At 54.7% G+C, this 13,715-nt stretch overlaps 1 long non-coding RNA gene across 1 annotated transcript; it reads left to right on the plus strand.

Moving 5' to 3' along the window:
• The first annotated feature begins 8,385 nt into the window (after positions 1 to 8,385).
• LOC117654163 lies at positions 8,386 to 8,959 on the plus strand. Its single transcript, XR_004588286.1, has 2 exons — positions 8,386 to 8,665; positions 8,759 to 8,959. It is a non-coding gene; the product is annotated as an uncharacterized LOC117654163 (long non-coding RNA).
• The last annotated feature ends 4,756 nt before the right edge of the window (positions 8,960 to 13,715 follow it).

Consider the following 13,715-nt stretch of genomic DNA (forward strand, 5'->3'; position numbering starts at 1 on the left):
GGAGCCAGAGCCCCCCATCTGTTCAAATTCATCTCGTGTTTGCCCAAGTCTTAGAGCGCAGTAGCATGAAGTCGCTGCGGCCTCATCCACCTGCTCGCCTTCGCACGCCTCCCCTCCCCTCCCCTCCCCTCCCCTCCCCTCCGCCCGTTCAAAAGCCACCCTTTACCTAAATGCGGAGTTCCTCCTGTCCCGCCTCTCCGCTGTCCACTTTTCTGTCCTCCTCCCTCTCCCCTCCTTTTCCGCCCCTCCCTGTCCCTCTCTCTCCCTCTCTCTCCCACAGATCGATGCTCCACCGACAGCGCAGGGGGCCATCCCCCGCGTCCCAGCTGCAAATTGACCAATCCCGACCACTACCTTTCCCGTGCACCCCCTTCACCCCCCTCCCCCGCGCCACGCCGCCACTTCCGTTACTGCGAGCATCTGCGACAGGACAGTGTGTTGTCATCTGGTCGCCATGGCAACCCGCGGCCGTCGGTCTCCGTCGCACCTGCGGCGCCGGCCGCCGCGTCTCGCTGGTGCGACGAGGACGGACGAGGACCCGCCAATCGATATCTCGACGAGTCAGGGCGAGTCGGGGCGAGTCCAGCGGGCAGGACTCGGCCCTGCCTACGTACGGCTCCGCGGCCCCGGCGCGCTCAGGCTCGTCGGACAGCAGACTGATTCCGAGAGTCGTTTTCGTCGCTCTGTCTCCCTCGCACTCATAGACCACGCCCGGAGAGAGCGAGAGGGGCAGAGCGACGAAAACGACTCTCGGAATCAGTCTGCAGAGTGCCGGACAGGCGGGGAAAATTAAAATGACGCCCTCCCTTTTAGGGGAAGAGGGGGGGGGGCGGGGGGAAACGCGGGGGGTTGCCTTGCCTCCACTGGCGCAACAACGCGCTCTGCACACAAAGGCCGAAACCGCGTGCTCGAGTATCAGCGGACCTTTTTCCACGCCTTCTCACTTTGAACACCTTCCCCCAGCTTCACACCCTTCACACCCAATGAAATTTTGACAACTTTTCTAAATAGAAATGCGGTTGCCACTGTGAATTCAGGTACGCATCGGAGCGAAAGTGCACACGATAGGCTGAGAAATCAGGCGTGGATACAGGGAGGGGGCAAAGGGGTCATTGCACCTCGCATAGCTCCTACTTTACCACCTGAAAGATAGGCAAAAAGCCATACTTTGCCCGTTTAGGTGGGCAAAAAGTGCTGCCTTGTCCCACCCGAAGGCGGCCTCTGGATCCGCCACTGCCAGGGATGCCAGTCTGAGACGCTTGACTGCAGCCGACCCCCCCCCCCCCTCCTCCTCCTCCTCCAATCCAGCCCCCGTGCCACTCTCAATCAGGTAGCTTTTCCATTAGGAGGTAACGGCAAACGTGTCGAACGTATTCACACCACAATCCCATTAATCACATTGCAATATCCCTTTTCCTGCGTTCCCAGTTCACTGCTCGGGGGGGGGGGGGGGGGGGGCTTTCCAATGTCATACAGATAAATTTCTAATAATAATACGAAGGAAACGTTGATTTTATTCGTATTACGCAGCATTTTCTTTCTATCTTACCATGAAAATATGCGCCAAAAAATTCGAATGGAGAGAAATGACTTCGTATCATGCTTCCGCCAAATTCACTGTAACACACCTCAAATTTCATTATAGTGCACACTCATAAATGTCGTATTGAGAATATTCTCCATATTGTGGTGAAAATTCTTTATATACTCTTATATATTTTGACGAATTTCGTCTCATTATGGAGAAAATCTTCACCATAATATGTTGGTGCAGCCTTTCACCATGAGACATTTAAAGTGCACTGGCAGTGCTGGCAAGCGCACACCGCCGTTGCCGCGGTCATCATAATCATCACCATAAAAACTTAATTTGGAAATGGTCCGACAGTGGTCAATAATACTCTGACCATTATCATCATCACGGTGGAATAATTAATCCCTGGGGCTGTAATGGCTGGAGCGAGTGAGTGACAGAGAGAGAGAGAGAGAGAGAGAGAGAGAGAGAGAGAGAGAGAGAGAGAGAGAGAGAGAGAGAGAGATTGACGAGGGACAGAAAGGACTCGCGGTCCCGTGGGCCGAAGAATAGCAGGTGAAGGGAGGGAGAGGGAGCGTTGCCAGCGCTGCTACCCCCACCGGCACAACGTAGTCCAACGGGGATGAGGGGTTGTATCTCTCGGCTCGGCTCGGCTCTGCTCGGCTCGGCGTGCTTATTGATTAGAATTTTTCCTGCGTGCCGCAGGAGAGGGGCCCAGCCGGGCGCGGCCCAGCCAGCAGGCTGATTCCGAGAGTCGTTTTCGTCGCTGTGTCTCTCTCGCTCCTACACGGGACGCCCCATGAGTGCGAGAGGGACAGAGCATCGACTCTGGGCATCAGTCTGCAGTCGAGCTGAGCCCATTGGAAGGACGGCACGGAGGAGAGAGTGCGGGAGAGAGAGAGAGAGAGAGAGAGAGAGAGAGACAGCCGAACGAACGCGGACGGGCAACAAACTCTGGTTGCCATGGAGACGGGCGCCATGGCGCGCATAAACAGTCTGCTGCCATCTTCCATCTCACTCTGTCGTTCGCGTCTCGGGCGACAAAGCAAAGGGCCGTCAGTGCGCTCTGTCTCTCTCGCACCAGACACCCCGTGAGTGAGAGAGAGAGAGAGGAGAGAGAGAGAGAGAGAGAGAGAGAGAGAGAGAGAGAGAGAGAGAGAGATAGTCAGAGCTGCAACAAGGATGAGCGGAAACAGTCTCAGCAGCTCTTTTTCACTGCCTTTTTCGCTTCCTTCCTCCGAACGCAAACACTCCGTGCATTCTACGTTAGTACTGAACATTTAAATCAGACGAGACCAACAACATGTGTCTTGAAAATGTTGCGGCCTTGATCGCGGAACCATAAGAGCTGGAAAAAGCTGAAGAGACGGGCTTTTTTATCCTGGAAATCCTGGTGAGGGTGGTCGCTGACTGCTTCCGAGAGTCGTTTTCGTCGCTCTGTCTCTCTCCCACCTATACGGGACGACCCATAAGTGCGAGAGAGACAGAGCTCTCGGATTGAGTCTGCTGCAGTTCGTCCAGGGTGTCGGCGGGCTTACCGCCATCCGACTTGATCCAGTTCCCTCCCCCGCGTCCCGCTCGCCGCGTAAAGTATTCATGAGGGGGTGTACCTTCTGGTGTACCGGGCTGCGCCGGGGAGGGGAGGGGGTGGCCGCTGCGACGCCGCGACGCTGCGGGGGTGGACGGGGTGGAGGTTGCAGAGGGTTGTCCACGCCCAGCCAAGCGCGGCGAGTGGCGGCAGGGCGGGGAAAGGGGGTTGTTTGCTACATTTCAGCTGCTCGGAGGACCTCTGTGCTGTGTGTGGGTGTGTGTAAGAGAGAGAGAGAGAGAGAGAGAGAGAGAGAGAGAGAGAGAGGGCGTGCGTGCGCCCTGGCAGCGCGTCGTCCTCCCCCTCTCCGTCCGGCCCGCCCGGCTGGCCAATCACAGCGAGCCCAGTGCGCACGGGGCAGTGCGCAGTCGTCCGAATCCATCCCTCTGATACTGCCGCGCGGGCTGAAACAACGCCCTCTCTCTGTCTCTCTCGCACTCGTGGCGCGTGCCGCGCGACACCCTGCGAGTGCGAGGGAGACAGAAGGTCGTTTCGGGACGAGTGGCTGCGCGCTGTGCTGGCGCGGGGCTGGCGCCCTGCGGATGGGGGTGGCTAGCCTCTGGCCGCGGAGCTATCGCTCTGTCTCTCTCGCACCCCCACGCGACGCCCCTGGAGTGCAAGAGAGACAGCGAGGCGGCTGCTGCTGGGCGGGGAAAGCGCCGCGAGAAGCCATTCAATGAATTTCTCCGAACTGCCTTTCTCCCCCGCCCCTTTTCTCCACGAGGTTCTCCGTCCTTCTTCTCGCCGCTGCGATATCGCGTCGTCTGCTGCGGTCTCATTCGTTCTGTCCCTCTCGCACCCCTACGGACCGCCTCACGAGTGCGAGAGAGGCAGAGGGACTAAGGACCGTTTTGGAGTGAGTGAATGTGCGCCATCACACTCTGCTAAAACAAAGACAGCGCTTCAGGAGTGAGTGAGACAAGACGTCGCTGAACTGCTCCACCGTAAGCCCTTGCTGGGCCCTCTCTTCTTTTGCTTCATTTCCTCTCCCTTTTCCTTGTGATTCTTTTCGGCCCCTCCCCCTCCCCCAGCGTCCAGCCCCGGATCGATCCCCCATCCTCGGTGGAGCACAGCTCTCTCTCTCTCTCTCTCTCTCTCTCTCTCTCTCTCTCTCTGCTCCAGCCTAGAGGGATGGAAGGCGCCACTCTGTGATTGGCGGACTGAGCATAGGGTTGCCAACCGTCCGGCCCGACACGCCTCATAGGGTGGCCAACTGCAGCCAGAGGGGAAACGAATGGCACAGCAGCAAGATGGCGCCGGGCCACTCCAGTCGAAAATACGTCAGAATCATGCCGTTTGCTTTGTTTTAGTTGTTTTTGGCGTTGTTGTTATTGTTTGCTTTTGTTGGAGTGACAAACCAAAGTTTTCACCGTGTCTTTCTTTTTGTTTCTCTCCAGATGAGTGGCAACCCCGTTTACTGGAGCGACATTACGAAACTAGAAGGCGGCTTCGTCTGTGGCGGCAGAGACCAGCAGAAAGTGGAAGATGAGGAGGCCGCGGGCATTTCCTCCTTGCTGCGTTTGCCGTCCACGCCGCCGGTCAGCCACACTGAGATTCCAAACGCTATGAGTATAGCACGTATGGTGCAATGCGCTGTGATATCGCACCATACGTGCAATGCCACAGCCATGTTGCACTTGTGCAATGCTTCCCGAAAGGCCTATGCTAATGCATGGAAATGGGAGGCATTGGCACTTCATGGCAATGCTTTGCATTGCACCAATTGACGCTATACTCATAGCGTTTGGATTCTCAGTGCACGCGCAGCCACGCGCGAGGCCGCGATGCCGCGTGGCCCTGCACTGGAAACTCGACTCTGCGCGGCCCCTGGCTGGTTTACTTGTCTCCGCGCGAAATAGCGAACGCGGAATCCGACGTGGCACCGCCTGCCTGCCGCCCGCCGCCTCCACTTTCTGGAATTGTGTGTCATCGAGGAGCGAACGCAACACAGCGCAGTGGGCCAGAAGACCGGTAGGAGGTGGTCGAAACCCTCTGGACGCGTTTTGAGCTCTGCAGTCGCTAAACAGAACTCGAACCGAGACTCAAACCGAACGTGTGACCCCACCAACGAATTCCTCGAGCGGAGAGCAATCCATTGGTGGGGTCACACGTTCGGTTCGAGAGTCCCATTTAGCGACTCTAGAGCCCAAAACGTGTCAAGAGTTTTGGCTGCCTGCGCCGGTCTTCTGACCCACTGTGTGGAGCGCCCACTGGGATGGAAAATCTGGTACGTACGAAAAACAATCACTGGTAACTTGAGCGAGTGCTTGGGATCTGCATCATCGGTAGACCGGTGCCGAGGGGTTGCTATCTTGCAGCGAGTGTCTGCACGGGGGCGAGAGGCCATTCCCCCCCCCCCCTTTCCCACTACCCCTTGCGCCACACCGTGAGTCACCGCCCTGGGATTCACCGTGAGTTCCAGGTAAGTGGTGACGCCGCGGAGGGGTGGCTGGAGCCGAGGGGCCCAGGGGGTTGCGGACGGCGTCCAGTCAGACGCCACGGGCCGGGGAAACACGGAATATACCAAATAAGGGTTGAGTGTGCTTTCCAGGCACACTATAAAAAAGGCCTTCGCAAAATACAAGGGCATTGTGCTTCGGTAATTCGGCTGACAGCAATCCGTAATTCGGGTGACCAGAATTTTTTTAGGTAATCCGGTGCAATCCGGGAAATTTTTTAGGTAATCCGGGGTAACCCTGCGCGGTTCAAAGGTAGTCCGGGAAAAAATTGGATGTAATCCGGAGGTAATCCGCGGATAATCCGGGTAATCCGTAATCCGGCTGACACGAAATTTACCAGTCGTTACCCTACCCCTCGGCATTGTGAAATCTACGAAGAATTGCTGCGTGTGTAAGAAAGGAAAATCGAATCATACGAATCCTATCTTCGTAAATGCGAATCAATTCGACAATGCCTTCAAATTTCCCTCTTATGAAAAGCAGATGGGTCGTTGCGGTTCGCTGACTATTCCGAGAGTGCGTCGGCTAAAACGGTGCTGAGGAAATACGCCAACCAACTCAATTTTTCAGGGCTCCTCCAATTTTCATCCCGTTTTCACGTTTATATTCTCGGAACCGGACGGACGACACTGCGAGCCTTCGTGACCTGCTTACCGAACCTTCTTCATGTTTTTCAGATGGTGGCGCCAAACTTGGTCGCCCCCCGTCGCCAGTTCGTGCGCCTCCCTCGCTTAGTGTCCTCGTTTCCGAAGTATTTTAACACTCCCCTTCCCCTCTTCGCGATACACCCTGTTTTTATCAGGACACCCCCCCCACACACACACACACAAACACCTACACACACTCGCACACACACACACACACACTCACTCACCTTCCCCCGCCTCCTCCAGCTATAAATGTACAATATGTATGATATCAAAGCTGTCCGCGGCGAGCCGGGCGGGAGATTGTAGGCCAGGTGGAGGGGGGAGGGGGGAGGGGAAGGGGCAGGTGGAAAAGGGGGGAGGGGAGGGGCAGTGCCTCCGCTATCGACCGCACAGCTGCAGAGCGCCGCGCGTGGCTACAGGGGTGGCTGTGTATTCTTGGTTCCTCGGCTCCTTGAAATTGCCTACATTCAGGGGACAACATACAGCGCTGCGGCACGGACATAATGCGAACTACTGATATGGCGGGAGATTTCGAACTTGGAACATTTCAAACAAGGTTTGGGAAGTGAATTTTGATCCGTGTGACCTAAATTTCAATGAAGATGCTTCCCATGATTAAATATTGTGGCCTAAAGTTGATCCCAGGCACATGATTGACTACTTTTTGGTGTTCCCAGGAGCTCGGGTTGGGGTGGTCCGACTAAAGCTTTCTCGACATCTTTTATTTTAGACCTAATGTTTTTTCTTGAATTATTGATTGACTTTTTTTGTGTTTTGTGATCACTGATCATGTTAACCTAATGTTTCATTAGAACTTCAATGTTACTTCTTCTTGAACAATTGAGTGAAAACTTATTTATGCAGCTCCTTTTTTCTTTGACTTTTTGTACGCAAATGAAGTGAAAAATTAATGTTTAAAATTTGTATTAATTAAATCTTAATATATACTAACAAATCGTTCACGTGCATGCCCTTATTATCACAGTTAAGAGAGAATTATGGCTGTAGTGTCGATTTCTTTATGAACTGTGATAAGGGCGAGCAAGTGAACGACTGGTTAGTATATATTAAGATTTAATTACTACAATTTTTAAACAAAGGTGAGGAACATTAATTTTTCACTTCATTTGCGTACAAAAAGTCAAAGAAAAAAGGAGCTGCATAAATAAGTTTTCACTCAATTGTTCAAGAAGAAGTAACATTGAAGTTCTAATGAAACATTAGGTTAACATGATCAGTGATCACAAAACACAAAAAAAGTCAATCAATAATTCAAGAAAAAACATTAGGTCTAAAATAAAAGATGTCGAGAAAGCTTTAGTCGGACCACCCCAACCCGAGCTCTTGGGAACACCAAAAAGTAGTCAATCATGTGCCTGAAATCAACTTTAGGCCACAATATTTAATCATGGGAAGCATCTTTATTGAAATTTAGGTCATACGGATCAAAATTCATTCCCAAACCTTGTTTGATATTTTCCCAAAATTCAAAATCTCCCGCCATATCAGTAGTTCGCATTATGTCCGTGAGGTAGCGCCACGGGTCGCCGATGTTAGCAGCAGGCCAGAGGAAGCTAGAATAGTGTAGGAGCGAAGGGGTGGCTGAGCCGGGGCCAGTTCCAGCATTCCAGGCGCGCGAGCAAGTTATTTTTTATGGTTTTCGGCTCACCGTTGTTTTTGAACAATTCTCAAACATTTAGTAAATTTTTTGGTTTGTTTTTTCACAAAGCTCCCTGCAGTTGCTGACAAATTTTCTGAAAATTTGCTTTTTTTTTTTTTTTTTGTGACAGTTTTTTTTTCTTGGCTAGCAGTACAATTGATTTTCAACAGTGGTTAAAGTTTCCAAATCCTTTTTTTTTTGGGGGGGGGCTCAAAGTACGTAGTCACTGAAGATAGAGTGCAGAAAACGAAGTTTCAAGTGAAGGCGAGGCCTCTTTCTGGGAATCCCGTGCGCACGGACACACAGACACTCGGGCACACAGACACACAGACACACAGACACATCGACACGCGTCGAGACGACGGCCTGAAGCTGAAGGTAACAGATAGTGGAGGTTGCACGTGTGAAGATGAGATGGATGTGGGCCACACGGACACTCGGTCGCACTCGGTAGCTGGCAAGACATAATCTGACGTGGCACACTATCGCCTCACGCCACCGCACCGGCCAGACGGCACCGGTGGAGGCGGCCAAAACCCTAGACGCGCTTTGAGCTCCATAGTCGGTGAACAGGACTCGAACCCAGCGTGTGACCCCGTCAATGGATTATTCATTTTGACAGCAATCCATTGGTGGGGTCACACGTTCGGTTCGAAACCTGTTAAGCGACTCAGGAGCTCAAAACGCTACTAGAGTTTGGCTTTCTGCGCCGGTCAGCTACTGGCTGCCCATCATAGTTTTAGTCAGGATCATCACTCTTCCATTCGCAGTGTGGTGAGTGTGTCGTTGGTGTGTGCGTGCAGGTTCGTTGGTGTGTGCATGTGAGAGTGACTTATCAATAAGAAACCCATCCTTGTGTCCTTGCAGCGCCTTGCAGCCTTATCGATAAACCGGAAACTTTGGAATCTGTCTCTCTGAGGACGGTGTGAGGATTCTGAGGCGCGGGTGGCCGTCTAGAGTCCGCGAGCTGGCGGCCTACTTCGCCCTCTCAGCAGATCGAAGCTCATCTTCCGCGGCGTGTTTGCCACCACACTGATTCCGAGAGTCGTCGCTCTGTCTCTCTCGCACTCATGGGGCGTCCCGTGTGGGTGCGAGAGAGACAGAGCGACGAAAACGACTCTGAGTCTGCAGTCGCGAAACGGAGAGGACTGCTCCACTGACACGTCTTCCGTTGCGCGGAATGGTGGCGTCAGGGAGAATCCACCTGATCGACTGGATCGAAGTGTATCGAACGGAACGACTCATCCGATCTCGTTTCCACTGACGCGATGCCGACGCTCTGCGCACGAGAGGAGACTGACTTCACTGAAAATACTTATATCGGCTTAAAAAACTTTGAGCCGTTTCCTTAAATTTCAGCGTATCTCGCAAATAAAAAGACGCTTGACAGAAAAGTCATGTCCACTAACTTTTCCTATAAGACGCATTGTAAACGCCTATCCACATTGTGAAGTCGTGCCAAAGGCGTCACTCACATGACATGCCATTTTTTCGGCGATTTTACAAAGATTAACACTGTAGTCGACACGAAACGTTGAGGAAAAGGGACACAGCGTTATCCTTCAGGTGCGATGAAGACCTTTCCTGGTCTGGCCTATCATGTTCATGTTCAGGTGTGAGGGGTAACGAACCTGCCGGTGGAGTGAGAGAGAGGGGGGAGGGAGAGACAGAGAGCGGCCGCTGGGCTGGCGGAGCGGGGGGGGGGGGGGGTGCGAACGGCAGAGGAAGCGACGGAGAGAGACGAGAAAGGAGAGAGAGACAGACTCTGATCGGAACAGGTGGAGCCCGGATACACCCGTACGAGCTCCACAAGATCCATGCAGACAGATGTTTGAGCTCGTGCCTGCCCCCCTCCACACCGCCCTCCACGAACTGCCTTCGCGAGGGCCTCTCTCTGTCCTTGTCTGCCGCGGCGCCGCACGGCGCAGCGAGGGCTAGAGAGAGACGGCAAGCCTTTCGGCCGGACGCAGTTTCAGGTGTAATTACACAGTTTGTCTAGCGGGGAAGGGCGGACCTGGCGGACCGAAGGGCCTTTTCGGAGGTATTAGGAAAAACACGTGAGGCAACAGACGCGCCGAACGTTTTTGTGCGGCGGCCCAACGCGACGGGCACGAGCCAGCCTAGAGCCAGCCCAAAGCCAGCCCATAGCCAGCCCAAAGCCAGCCCAGAGCCAGCCCAGAGCCAGCCCGGAGCCAGCCCGGAGCCGGCCCGGAGCCAGCCCAGAGCCAGCCCAGAGCCAGCCCAGAGCCAGCCCAGAGCCAGCCCGGAGCCAGCCCAGAGCCAGCCCAGAGCCAGCCCAGAGCCAGCCCAGAGCCAGCCCAGAGCCAGCCCAGAGCCAGCCCAGAGCCAGCCCAGAGCCAGCCCAGAGCCAGCCCGCCTGCCGTTTACAAAACGCGCCGCACCGCGGGCCAGAAGACCGGAGGAGGCGGCCAAAACTCAAAACGCGTTTTGAGCTCTAGAGTCGCTAAATGGGACTCGAACTGAACGTGTGATCCCGCACCAATGGATTGCCCTCCGAACGAGGAATCCATTGGCGGGGTCTGCGGTTCGAGTCCCGTTTAGCGGCTCTGGAGCTCAAAACGCGTCTAGAGTTCTGGCCGCCTGCACCGGCCCTCTGGCCCCTCTGTGTGACTCGCATGACAGTGTAGGCCCGTTTTCGACGGCGTCAGTGTCATCTCCTCGTGGCATCATGGGGCATCCGACCGCCCGGACCACCTGACCGTAATGAAAGGGCCTGTCATAATTAACGGCGGAGGTCATTGGCTGCAGCAGACTGATTCCGAGAGTCACTTTCGTCGGCCTGTCTCTCTCTAACTCATGGGGCACCCTGTATAGGAGTGAGAGAGACAGAGCGACGAAAATGACTCTCGGAATCAGTCTGCTGGTGTGTGGATCCAGGTGACGAGAGTGCCAGAAGGCGGACGCAATCCCCGAAGAAAGGAACCTAACCTAACCCTGACGCCTGCCGCGCCCGGCCGCGCCTCCCACAACACCTCCCTAACCTAACCTCGTCACCTTCCCCGACAACAACTGGAGCCTCTTCACTGCGCGCGCCGCACGCCAGCTACGCCTCAGCCAGCTTATTGACGAGATATCATCTGGAAAGAAAGAATATAATAGACGGCGCGCGCGGCGTGAGGCGGCGGAGCGGCGGCCAGATGCTTTTCATCAACGGGTTTGCCGCGTTTGCCGCGCACAGTGGGCCAGAAGACCGGTGCAGGCGGCCAAAACTCTTGACCCGTTTTGAGCTCCGGAGTCGCCAAATGGGACTCGCACCATCATTTGACCCCACCAATGGATTGCTCACCAAAGGAGGAATCGAATTCATTCATTCATTCATTCATTCATTCATTCATTCATTCATTCATTCATTCATTCATTCATTCATTCATTCATTCATTCATTCATTCATTATTTCTACAAAATTTGAACACATTCCACATCCAGGTGGCAAAATCGCCTGTCAGGCATGCAACACGTATACATGGCACATGTGCCAGAAATCTTGCATATTCCAGCTCATTCCCACAATCATTGTACGCAAAGTGTTACAGTGGGTGGGTCCCTGCACGCTTACAACCTTACAAAGTATTTTTAGCACACATATTATAAACTAGTATTACTTTGTTATGCGAAGAAACAGGTCGTAAATTTCGAAGTACTTTCTTCGCAAGCTTATGTATGTTCAAAATACTTTGCTATGACAAGCTGCTTTTCTTTGTAAGGACTAAAATAGTTTGTAAGGTTTTCTCAGTGTGCTGAAACATTAATCGGTTGGCAGGCTTGTGCTTGACTTCCTGTCGCCAAAGAAAACCCGCGAGAGTGCAATGTAGCGCGTGGCGGCCACACACGCATTGTTACAGCACGACGGTTGGGAAGAGCAGGGATGGCACGTGCAGCCGGCGGGGCGGGGCGGGGCGGGGCGGGTGCAGCAGGTGCGGTCCCTGCCAGACTCCGAGGCGGACAGGTGGCTGGGCAGGGCGGGGCAGGGCACGGCGGTGAGGGGCCTCCGTAGCTTTAGGTCCCTGGACCCTTTCCGGGCCCCTTCCTATGGACCCGGCCAAGCTCGCCGAGATGCACACAAAGTTTACACACAAAACTTTGTACAAAGTTTGTACAAAGTACAAACCGTTGGTTCCCGGCGTTCCATCCAAGTCACAACAGCCTGGGTTTGGCTTCAAATCCGTGGTTTTAGAGCACTGCATGTTGAGCGTTACTTCAGCCAAGTGCTCCTGATCTGGGACAAGCTAAAGAAAGGGGCACAAAGCTTATTGAAAAATGAAAAAGATAAGATAGAATCAAATTCAACACGTCCATGTGCGCAGTGTGTCAAAGTGCAGCAAGTCAAATTTATCGAAGGGGTACTTCGGCCAGCGTTTGTCACCGGACACGTGCTAGGCGCGGCCTAGGTGCGACGTGGGGCAACACCTGTTGGGGTGCCCGGCCTTTGCCCGGCCTGCCCTCCGCCGCGCCCGGCCCGGCCGCGGCACAGGTGCTACTGGAGGGCTGGAGTGGTCTAGATGTGAGCAGGCGTCTTCTCCCTTCTCCTCCGTTGCCAAGAAAATGCTAATTGTCGAACGGTTACAGTGTGCTTGTTAGGTCAGTGCCTGCACTGCCGCGCGCATCTGTCCGCTCGCTCCCTCTCACCCTTCTCCCTCTCTCTCTCTCTCTCTCTCTCTCTCTCTCTCTCTCTCTCTCTCTCTCTCTCTCTCTCTCTCTCTCTCTCTCTCTCCCGCCCACTCCCCCTCTCTCTCCCTTCCTCCCGGGCGGCGAGATCGAATCCTTTTATCTGTAGAGTGTTTTGTTTTTGCCGCTTGGAGTGGGGCGGTGCAGGGCGATCATGGTCGGCGGGGCCGCGCGAAGAGTCAATATTGTCTCGAAGATGGACAGGGGGGCGATGCTGGGCGGGCACCGTAGGTGTGTGGTGTGTAGGTGTTGTTGCGCAACCTTGCCGGCGTAGGGCCCCAGCAGACTGAGAGTCGTTCTCATCGCTGTCTCACTCGCGCTCATGGGGCGTCCCGTATAGGTGCGAGAGAGACACAGCGACGAAAAGGACTCTCGGAGTCCTGCAGCAGAGACCCGGTCTTCCCCGGCGCAGCGTAGGTCGGTGAGTCAGGCCGCCTGTGGGAGACTGACACTGTTTTTCCGACTCGTTTCGTCGGGAAGCCTTTTAGCACGTCCTTCGAAAAGTTACGCCTCCCAAGGACACGGCTGGAGAGCTCAAGGAGAGCGCGCGGAGATCTGAAGGCTGGAGGGTGGTACAGTCGACTCCGTCTCGGACTCCGTCTCGGACGCTGGGGAGGTGTTCGAGAGGTGCCCTGCAAATTCTTGACTCTTTCTTTCCAGTTTCATTTTTCATGCCGTGGTTTACTTTTCGAAATCTAAGAGTCTTCCGCCCTCCGCCCTGCCTCCTTCTCCTCCTCCTCGTCCTCGTCCTCCTCTCCTCCTCGTCCTCCTCCTCGTCCTCCTCCTCGTCCTCCTCTCCTCCTCCTCGTCCTCGTCCTCCTCCTCCTCCTCGTCCTCCTCTCCTCCTCGTCCTCCTCCTCGTCCTCCTCCTCGTCCTCCTCTCCTCCTCCTCGTCCTCCTCCTCGTCCTCCTCCTCGTCCTCCTCCTCGTCCTCCTCCTCCTCCTCCTCCTCCTCCCCGCCTTTCCCGATGTCACTCAATCCCTCGATCGACATTCTTCTCTCTGCCGCGTGCCAAGTCAGGCGCAGTCGGACACAGCCGGGCAGCCGTGCTGGGAAATGAAATATCGGATGTAGCCACACTTTGAGAATCCGAGAGAGCCCCGCCGCTGCTGCGCTTCCTTGTGTGGCTCGGCAACG

The sequence above is a fragment of the Thrips palmi genome, unplaced genomic scaffold (assembly GCF_012932325.1).
Source record: "Thrips palmi isolate BJ-2018 unplaced genomic scaffold, TpBJ-2018v1 HiC_scaffold_10, whole genome shotgun sequence".
In the NCBI taxonomy this organism is placed as follows: Eukaryota; Metazoa; Arthropoda; class Insecta; order Thysanoptera; family Thripidae; genus Thrips; species Thrips palmi.